General features: G+C 39.4%; 1 protein-coding gene and 1 long non-coding RNA gene across 3 annotated transcripts in view; one reads left to right on the top strand and one right to left on the bottom strand.

The window, feature by feature from the left end:
- The window catches only part of LOC114461273 (solute carrier organic anion transporter family member 3A1-like), a 54,618-nt gene that overhangs the window by 19,467 nt on the left and 24,274 nt on the right, over positions 1-10,877 (bottom strand). The window lies entirely within an intron of this gene.
- Positions 4,652-10,877, top strand: part of LOC114461274 (uncharacterized) — a 17,176-nt gene continuing 10,950 nt past the window's right edge. The window contains exons 1-2 of one of the 2 annotated variants that reach the window (XR_003673823.1): positions 4,652-4,752; positions 4,958-5,036. This is a non-coding gene — a long non-coding RNA (uncharacterized LOC114461274). Of the gene's footprint in view, positions 4,753-4,789; positions 5,037-10,877 lie in introns of those variants that run through there. The other variant, XR_003673822.1, reaches the window with a different exon arrangement.

Raw genomic sequence — 10,877 nt, forward strand, 5'->3', positions numbered from 1 at the left:
TTTATGAACATGTTTAAAAGTAGAAGGCGGCCAGAAAGAAAGTAGTAGCAGATTCCGCCCGCCGCCAACACTTCTGGACAAGAGAAGGGTAAATATATAGCGCCCTCTGCTGGTTAAAAAAAAGTACTGCGATTCAATTTTCACAGTATCGATGTGAATCGTGATAACTATTAATTGATTTTTAACTGCCTTACGATTAATTGTTACATCCCTATCATTGATATAATATCAGTTATGGTTGAACACCTAAAGTGGATTCGACATGTAAGTCACCGACCACTTTTTGTATAATTTAAATGTCAAGCTTCAACATGGATTCCATATTTCTGCCTAACTAAAATGATTGACTCATATTTTGCTATCTGGATTCATAAAGTCATTTATTGACTTGTAGCCATTTATATTCTGCTGTAAGTGAGACTAATCCAAGGGCTGCTGACACCTTTAGTTTAGACCATTAGGGAAATATTGATGGGTACTTTTATCAATCTCCAAATAAAAGAAAATACAAATGAAATAAAACATCAGGTCCATTTGTAGTGCTAATAAGTTAGCACATCATAAACAGTAAAAACACTTTTCTAAGCAATACAATTATTAAACACCAAACTTGTTGCCTTTTCTTTCCTTCAGATAATGATATTTATCCAGTGAGTTTTTCATTTGTCGCTCATAGACGTATTCATTTTGGCTCTGACCCCTGTCACCCTGTTCAGTGTGGACTGGAGACATAGCATGTTGCAGTTAGCACTGTCCAAGTGTTCGTGCTAGCTGCTACATGTTTAGCATTAAGGTGGTGGCAGAGGCTAGAAGAGCTCTGGTGAAATGAGAAAGGTTTCCACGCTGTTTGGAGCAGATTAAAAAAGCAATTAACACGTTAAAGTTCCAGCTCTACTTTATACATATCTGTTGCGTCCTGACGTCACAGTCAGACTGATGGATTTCAGCATCAGAGCTTGGCAGATGTGGAAAATACAGCGTTAAGCTAAAGATTACAAACAAACTGAGCATCATTTGGCACTTTTGCCAAATGTCCAAACTGGTGTCATGTGTCCATTGAGGTTACTGACTAGTATTGGGATCTGACCTCTTCCTGCTCAGTGGGTCTCACCTGAGGCCCTGTTTACACGACAACGTTTTGCTTCCGTTTCTGTTTTTGTTTCCAAAAAGTTTTCAAAACTCTCTCTGTTTACATGTGAAACATAAAAGCGATGTAGTAAACATGCCGGGCCAATAGATGGCAGTGTAGTTTTGCAATAAACCAAAATAAGTGCACAAGCAAAGACACTTTCTCCGAACACAAGTCAGAGTAGAGCTTTAATCGGACCTACAAAGTTAGATCTGACCCGACCCAAGGCCAACAAAATACGGCCCGACGCAGAACAAAGCCGATCTATCTTTAAGCCTGAACCCATTAATGTCGACAATTTTAAAATCAGTGTGCGGCAACACACGTAGGTGAGTTTCTTTAATAGCTCAGCTTTATTTAATAGTCACTCGTTCTGCATACAACTATAAACATAACAAGCAGCTGTATGTGATGGTACAGATGCTACGTAGCGGTAGGGCTGGGCAAAAAATCGATTAAATCGATTTATCAAAGTTGTAGATAAAAACAATTTTTATTTTGCAAATTTGAGTTTAAAAAAAAATTTAAAAAAAATTCCACCACAGTTGTTTCGGACTTTTTCGCGTTCCGTCCTAGTGGGTTACTGTAGCGTGATGTGAGCCAGCCCTCTCTTTGTTTACATGTGTTTACCCTTTGAGTAGGCTATATGTGTGCCACAGGTTTATTTTTTTTTCACACTATGCTGAGATGCTAAGAGTAGAAATTATAATTTTTTTAATTGTAATGTTATATGTTATAAAATATGTAGTTATCTGATTTCTTAATCAGAAAATTGAAGCTACTGTGAAGTTGCTGTTGCACTTTTGCTTAAACTTGGGTTAAAGCTTGAAATTGTTGAATGGCAGAGACTCATTTATTTTTTATTTTGGGATTGTTCTATGCATTTTAACTCTTGAGGACAGTCACAGCAATAAAGTTGCACTTTTGATAATATATCTGATGTCTGCAGTCATTTTTAAGTGCATAAAAAAAAAAATTGAAAATCAAATAAAAACTCAAATTTTTCTTTAAAAAATCGGAGATTGTTTTTTAGGTAACATCGCCCAACCCTGGGTAGCGGTTTACTGCTGCAACACACACAACTCAGCAAACCGCTTCTACATATGTGACACGCAGGCAACACAAGTCATTTATGCATTTTATACCATAATCTATTCATGTACCAGAGGACATCCATCCATTCACCTCCTCAGCATTCATTTGTACGTATTTCTCGCACTAATCCAAACACATGACATGACCGTTCATTCACCGCGCAGCGACGAGCCGAGTCCAACCAGAGTCTGTGTTAAAAAGATAGAAATGAAGCCCGACCCCGAGCTTTGGTGCAGGCATGAAATACATCTCCACTGATCCTAGTGATGATGAAGTAAATCAACACTTTGTTGGAGTTCAATTCCAAAGACTAAGGCACACGATCAATGTGCGCCTTTGAGGCTCTGCAGCCACAGTGAACATGCCCGTGACACAGAAAGTGTTGTTTCTCTGTTTGCACAAAAACGGAAGCATTTTCAAAAACTTCCACTCTGGAGCCCGTTTTTAAGAAGCTCTGTTTTCAACCACCAAAACGCTGTTGCTCTATAAAATGATTGTCAAAACGCAACAAAACTCTTGCGTTTTCACCAGAAAATGTTCTTGTGTAAACAGGGTTTTATGTTCCACATACAGCAGGTTATTTTATGCTCAACAGTCAGTAGCTATAAATCATTAGCTCATCCAAAATAAACAGCCTTTCTCTAAAAGCACATAATGTTTTTGGAACAACATTGTGGAACTAGGCTTCTATTCAAATGTGTTTGTCACACCTTGTCTTAAATAATCTATATCACTACTGGCTTACTTAGTGGTGATAGAAATCATATTTAACCTGACAGCACTTCAGATCTAATGATATGTTGTGTGTACCCTGCAGTAATGATGCAGCTGAAGCAAGGTCATACAGTACGAGCTCTGCTGCCTGCACATGAATAATTTCACACAAAGACTAACATCGTGGCAAAGTTTAATCACTGGTACTTTGGCTCTTGGCAAAGGTGCTTTCAAAAGTGTGCACGTATAAAACAAGTCAGGCTCGGCCTCAGTGTACTGCCTGTGCTGACTCAGCTCCGTTCTGTCCTACAGTAGAAGAGTAATAACTCCAGTGGAGTAAAAACATTTTGCTGCAGTGGGCTCTCAATGTGCAGCTTCACACCGCTTCATTACACACATTTATAGCAATGAATAGAGGCTAAGAGGCAAGGCAGGAGAGAAGCTGACCCACTGGTTCCAGAGCCGGACTCCCAACAGGCTTCTTCTACAGCTCATGGTTCCCTTTAATGTATCATAGGATACGATCATGGCATTGTTGCCTTTGAGCAATTCTCTTCAAAACATGCAGCGGCATTAACTACTGTATAAATCAGTGAGACTGAGCTTAAATAAGGGGCCTTAATTCTTTACATATTTATGCTCAGTGACATGCAGTCAGGGTAGGAAAGGTAGGCAGTGCCTACCCAAGGGTGAATTGATATTTTGATTATTTGTTTTAATTTTAATATAATTATAAATTATTTATTTTTCCATTTCCAATAGCCTACAGTACCTATAAGTTTGAAAGTGTCAGCATTTTCACAGCCCAACCGACTAAACATCGCTATTTCCTGGAACAGCTGCCGTCTCACACACTAATTCTGTATAAAGTTTTGATGTTTATATTGTTGTTGAACATTTTAAAAACAAACAACAACAAAATACACAAAATGACACCAAAAACACACACACTAAAAGAGAAAAATACTTACTAATACCAGAAACACACAAAACCACAACAACAACACTAAACGAGAGAAAGACACACTCGATCACTAGAAAATACACAACAATAACAGAAAAACATACAAAACGACATAATAAACAACAAACGACACCAAAAACACACACACTGAGAGAGAATAATTTAAATAATACCAACAACACACAAAATGAAAAAGAAAAAAACACAAAATGATGATAGAAGTTCTTTTGATTAGAACATGAACTGAATACACAAGGGTCAGGCTTGATCCCACAACAGGAGGGAGATGACTTTAGGAATAAATCTAAGCCTAAATACTCTTTCATTCCACTTATTTACAAAATGAGATTATTTAAAATGTGTTATCACATCCATCATTATGCTCTAGAGTGGTTTTTACACAGAATTATTTAGCAAAATGTTGCCGTCGGACAAAGGGGGTACTTGGATTCAAAAGTAAGAGAAAGGGGAAACTTGATCCAGAAAGGTTTGAGAACCACTGGCGTACCCCTAGCGGTACACGTACCCCCATTTGAGAAACACTGTTTTAAGGGAGGGTTAAACAACTTTGCAGCAGGCTGTGACAATACAAAGCATTACAGGTACATTACAGCTGCAACATTGCAATGTTTGAATCTATTTGTGTTCCTGTGAACTGCTCAAACTGTAAAACACAGGAACAACTATAGCTCACCACAGTCTCACTGTTACCAGCTGCTGCTCACAACACACGCCCAGAAAACAGGACAGTGGAGCAGCTCATTTGGCACGGGACGAAGAACGTGCTGCTGTTCGTCACATAACATATACAAGACAGGTGCATTATGGGAGCCTGGCTCCATGACGACAGGTTTGTTTTCCCTTTTTACTCCTGAGGCGTCTCTCTGTCAGGCTGTATTGATCTATGAAGATGCAGCCATAAATGAGCAGCTTCTCATTCAGTCATCTGCTTTGTTAGATGGCCTGTGGAGAGCCACAACTTGAATTTTTAATCGTCTGGTTGGATGTTTGCTGAACTACTCCTAACTGCCTCTCTGTTATGTTGCATTATTCAGTAGTTTTCTCACAAAGCAACAGTGACTTCACACGTGAGGCTCGTCAAACTGCAGCAACGCCGTGGGACGAGAAATGAAGGTAAGTTGAAAGACAAAGCAGCACAGAAACATGTAGATCTGTATATGTACCTGGCAAAATTAGCTAGCTCCAACAGTTGTCACATTGTGGGTGGTAACCATGGCAATCAACACACTATGACTATCAAAACCACACCAGAGAGAACAGAGAGTAATGTGATGGAGAGATAAAAAGAGACGATTATGGCCCATGATGCGTTGATCACAGTATCATTAAATACAAGCACAAAATGACCTCCAGATCAAAGAATTTTTATCTCAAGAACATGAGAAATAATACCATTTCAACATTTGGCTGATAAAGCCAAAAAAATCTAATCTGATTTGATAAATAAGTTATCCGAATAGTGAAGAACACATTTAAGAGGACTCAGTCATATAAATCCTTTGTTCTATAATGAATGTCCTTCCTGCAAAGCCTTAAACTGGTCTTTCCTGAGTCATAACTTGATGAGGAGATGAGGGATGAAAGATAAGAGAGGTGTTGAAGCCACATCTCCCCTGCATGTTGACAAAACAAGCTCTTTAAAGCTGCAGTTTGTAACGTTTTTTGGTATTATTTGGTCAAAAATCCATAAATTCCTTTGAGCATATTGTAATTCAAAGTGTTCTGAGTGGACTGTGAGCGTGACGCACATGTGCTCCATGAGCTGTTTTGGGCGTTTCTATTGGCTGCTCTACTGAAGTCAGGCGCGTTTACGCAGCATCGGTAGTAAAGTTGCAGACGTTTCAGCAGAAGTCTCCATCACAGCGTTAGAAACAGCGGATACACGGCAAATCGACCGAGGTGGAGAAGCAACAGAATAAAGTCACAAACACTGAGGAGCAACGGACCGCTTTCGCTTTGCATTCTTTGCAGACCTCCGTGACTGTGCAGGGTCAGCCGCACACACACTGGCTTTAGAGGGAGAGTGAGAACAAATGGGATAAATCACATGTAAACATAAGAGAAGCTTATTCAATGTGAATTAATTTTGCATTCTGAATGCAGCTGCCGCTCAGAGCAGATGAGATCACAGCTTCCTCTGTGTGAGCGTAACTACAGAGTGATACGTGCATTCATGTCAGAGTCTCTAAAACACCAGAGAAATCTCCACGAACACGAGATAAAGTCCTTACATTTGTCAATAGTCTCTATTGGGAAAAGTCGTGAAGAGCGTTCACAAAACATAACGGTATGGGAGGTTGAGTTTCGGTTTCGGTTTCAAAACGGAGTGGAGAGTGGATTCTACAAACTGCAGCTTTAACTGATACCGCGGTTTGGTCAACACTGGCACAGACCAATTTGTTGGTGTGCCTAAGACATGTCAGGCTAGTGATATACGTTATTCCTGCCTCAAGCTTTGGAGTTAATGAATTAAAAACATTTTGGTTTAGTCATGTAAAAATCTCACTAAGAATATGGAAGGAAGAACATGGGAGACTTATCACTTATTTTCATCACAGGCCTTACAAGCCTATATTTGCCAGTAAGGCTGAATGCCTATTATAGCCTATGTCTCAGTAAATGTATGGATAGTATTGAACAGTTTAGCAATGGACGCCTTACACCTTGCAGGCCTTAAGTGTGACATGTTTGATAGAGAATAGAAGTGTGCTAATACATAGATTAGTAGATTAATAGCAATTTGACACGTGACGATTCGATACTGTTCATAAATGTGAAAAATTGATTATTTTTTAAAATAACTAAATGACAGGAACACGACCGCTGTTCGCGGAACAAAAGTTAAAGTCACGCATGCCGCCCGGACACCTGAAGGAACAAATTAGGTGAAGGAGGCAATGGCAGCAGCTAACTCTTTAGCTACAGTTACTGAGCGGGAGAATCAACTGATGTATCCTATGATTTTAAAGCATTTCCTCTGCGGCGGTGCACCGCGACCAGCTCCCAAGTTGCCGCTTCCTGGGGCCGTGGACTAGGTTACATCGCTGCGCCCTCGCGATGTGGACCACTCACCCTACCAATCATGAAACACGGACTAAATCCGGAACATGTTGACCAGCTACTTTTATTTCACAGTTTAAAATCCTGAGCATGATGACAGGCAGCGATGGTGATAGAATACAGCATTGATGACGAGTCCCTGGCAGGATTTCATAATTGATAACATGATAAATAACCATTGTGTTCTTTTATCAATCCACCTAATAATCATTGATTAATCGAATCATAGCACCCTGAATCATAATCAAATAGTGAGGTTCTATCGATGGCACACCCCTAATAGAGAATATTCATTTCTACATACAGTAGTTTTGAAAGACTTTCAGAGAAACAGAGGAAGCCTTAATAACACTGACAGTTTTCCCTAACAAGGCTTTCTGAATGCCTCAGCCTCCTGACAGATAAGTAACAAAGAGTAGTGGTGGGTGCTGTGATAGCCTCATTTAGCTTACCATCCTGCAAACCCTTCCTCCTCTCCTCGCTTCTCACAGTGCTGAAAGGCAGTGTGCAAATCAAAGCGTGCACAGAGCAAACCGCAGGCCTTCTCGCCCTGCAAAGTGATCCGCACTAAAACACAAGTGAGGATATTAAAACAAGTCACAGACCTTTAGGGGAGCTATAACTAGCCACATGATAACCTCCTCCTGTTTAGCCATTCTGTGCACCCATAGAGACTCAACGTATTGTCAACAATATTTTTGTGCTTTAGAAAAGCTTTGTAAAGAATAGTGAAAGCAAAGCTCAGAAAATAACATGGTTCCACACAATGGTCATGTTTACATGGGAGCTTTAATTCCTCTTTAAAGCAGAATAAAAGTTAATTCTTCTTTAACCTGACATTGTAAACACAATTTCTAATGCTAATTTAATTCCGAATTAAACTTAAATCTGAATTAAGTTGCTGGTTTATTCCAATTTGAATTCTGAATTAGATAATTCCTCTTTCTTGTAAACACATAACTTGGTTAAAATCCGCTCTAAGTTAATTCGGGTTGTTTTGCGCTTGTGCGACTTGCAGCAATGACGCGCTGGTGATGACATAATCCAAGATGGCGGTGGCCCGGACTCCAGCTGAGACTATTTAATAAAAGCCTTAAAAGACATGGACATAATGAAAAAAGTGGATGGATGGAGGCATAAACATGCAGACTTTCACACGGACTTATTAAACACACATCGGTAAACAGAACAGGCTTCACCGAACGGCTGGCACTAGGACCCAGAGGTGGAGTAAATGTGTCCCCGTACTGCGTGTACAGGCTGTAATATCACCAAGTTTATTATTGTACCAGTTGTTAGAGCTACTATCTTTATGGGGACCGACTATTTATTCCTGGTGATTGTTTTCCAGAGTCTTACTGGACTTTATTTACCAGTGATTAGTTCCTATCGCTCTTCTGCTCCGCGGCCCAAACTGAAACCATGTGTTACTGTCGAGCTGCTGCTTCAAAACTACAATGAAAATAAAAGTGAAAACAGTTCTCAAGTGTGGTTTTCTGTGTTATAGCCAACAATAAAAGGTTTGTTGTGTGTTTTTCCTGATAGACGTGATGCGACACCTGTCGAATCAGAGCCTTCCCAACCTCCAGACCTAAAGAGGAATGAACTAAAGCCCTTTTCCATGTAAACCTCAGTTTCAGCTCCATCTTTCATGCATTTGTCATCCCGTGCATCTTTAAACATGTTTAGTTGCATAGATATCACAGCTAAAGATGTTAGAAGCTATTCTAGTGATATTTTATACAAAGTACAGAAGATAGCTCAGACTTTAGATAATTTTGTTGTAAAATACCATGAGTAGGTCAGAGGTTGGTGTTCTTTTAAACTAATGACTGACTTCTGTGTGGAACCAACTAACACTCAGACTCAGGCCCCATTTAGACAACAACGTTTTCTAGTTTTTGTCTGTCAATTTACAAGGCAACTGCATTTTAGTGCTTGAAAAATGAACTTTTTAAAAAGGGCTCCAGAGTAGGACTTTTTGAAAACGCTACTCCCTCCGTCTCTGTGTAAACAGGGAAACAAAACTTTCTGGGTCACAAGCATGTTAGCTTTAATCAGACCTACAAAGTTAGACCTGACCTGGCCCGTAGCAGTCAGAATACGGCCTGAACCCGAATAAAGTCCATCTCTCATTAACCCTGAACCCAATGCTGCCGACACTCTTCACAGCCATGCGCGGCACGCACATGTAGGCGAGTGTCTTTAATAACTCAGCCTTATTTAATAGTCACTCGTTCAGCATTAAACTGTAAACATGACAAGCAGCTTCATGTGATGCTACAGATGCTACGTACTGGTTTACTGCTGCAACACACAATCAGCAAACTGCTTCTACATATGTGACACACACAGCAACACAACGAGTCACAAACTAGTTGTTTATGCATTTTACAACATCATTTATTTATGTACCAGAGAGCAGCTCCCATTAACATCCTCAACAAACACATCACCTACACCGTGCAGTGTCCAACCACTGTCCATGTTCAAAAAAATAAAAATTACTGTATTTTTCGGACTATGAGGCGCACTGGTTTGTTATTATTATTATTATTATTATTATGAAACAAAATAGTCAGATAAGTCAAACTTTATTCAACTCATTAACAATAACTCTCAACATTGTTCAGATTTAACACAAAAAATATAAAACATTACACTCACTTTTTCAGTTCAGTATGTTGAAGCACAGTACAGGTACATATCACTCCGCGAGGCGCCTGACTACGGTAGCCCTGAAGCGCCAAAAATCCATCAAGCAGCGCAGCTTCATAGTTTACCAAAGTTGTACTAAAACATTTTGACATATTCATTTCATACATAAGGCGCACCTGATTATAAGGTGCACTGTTGATTTTTGAGAAAATTAAAGGGTTTTAAGTGCGCCTTGTAGTCCGAAAGTGCAATTCTGTGATTCTCGTCAGAATCTGATGCAGGAATGAAAAACGTCTCTTCTGATCCAAGTGACAGTGAAGTAAAACAACACTTTGTTGGAGAAATTCAGTTTGTAACTTTGTCAGTTTTTGAGAGTGATGCGCACAATCACTGTTAGTCGTGTTTGCTTATTTTGGTTCACTGCAAAATCGTACCACCATCTATTGGCCTGGCATGTTTACTACATCGTTTTTTATGCTTCCAGCGGTCCCATGTGATTAGAGATCGTTTTGAAAACGTTGTGTGAATACGAAACTTTTTGGAAACAAAAGCGGACACAGAAGCAAAACGTTAAAAGAGGCACCAGCTCATCACACGTTTTACTTCTGTTCCACTCTAATATTATAGTGTTACTTCATAAACAACTTCATGGAGGTTTTAACAACTTGAAGTCTGGCTGTGCTCTTTGTCAGAGAGGGGGTGGGGCTTCACTGTCTTCTCTAACAAACCTGCATGCATGCTATAGCTAACAACTCTTTAGCAACGTTAGCAAGAAAGGCATTAATTTTGTTTGCCTTAATAAACAAAAGCTGTGACTATTGTTATGTCTTCATTGTGGAAAAACGTCCTATTCTTCTAAAAAAAAAATATATAATATGTAAGTAAATATCAATCAAGCTACAGTGAAAGAAAAAAGTTTCAGTTTAAAAATTAAGCAAATAAAAAGTCCCTAAGTGTGCTCAATATGAATTAAAGACAGATCTTTAAAAGGGGAGCTTGGTTACGTTCACTATGACTATTGCTGATGTTCCCACCCACCTTTTAAAGTTGAGTGCAGCTTCACTCAATATCCCCATGGGCAGTTATGCCTGCATATGGCAGTTAATATTAGTAACACAACGGTCTGTTACACACATGAATAAACACAATTATTCAGGTTACAAATGTCACGGTAGGTCAAACACTATCAAGAAAACGCCTCAAAGCAATTTTTCTAACACACACACACACACACAC

The sequence above is a fragment of the Gouania willdenowi genome, chromosome 3, assembly GCF_900634775.1.
Source record: "Gouania willdenowi chromosome 3, fGouWil2.1, whole genome shotgun sequence".
Taxonomy (NCBI): Eukaryota; Metazoa; Chordata; class Actinopteri; order Blenniiformes; family Gobiesocidae; genus Gouania; species Gouania willdenowi.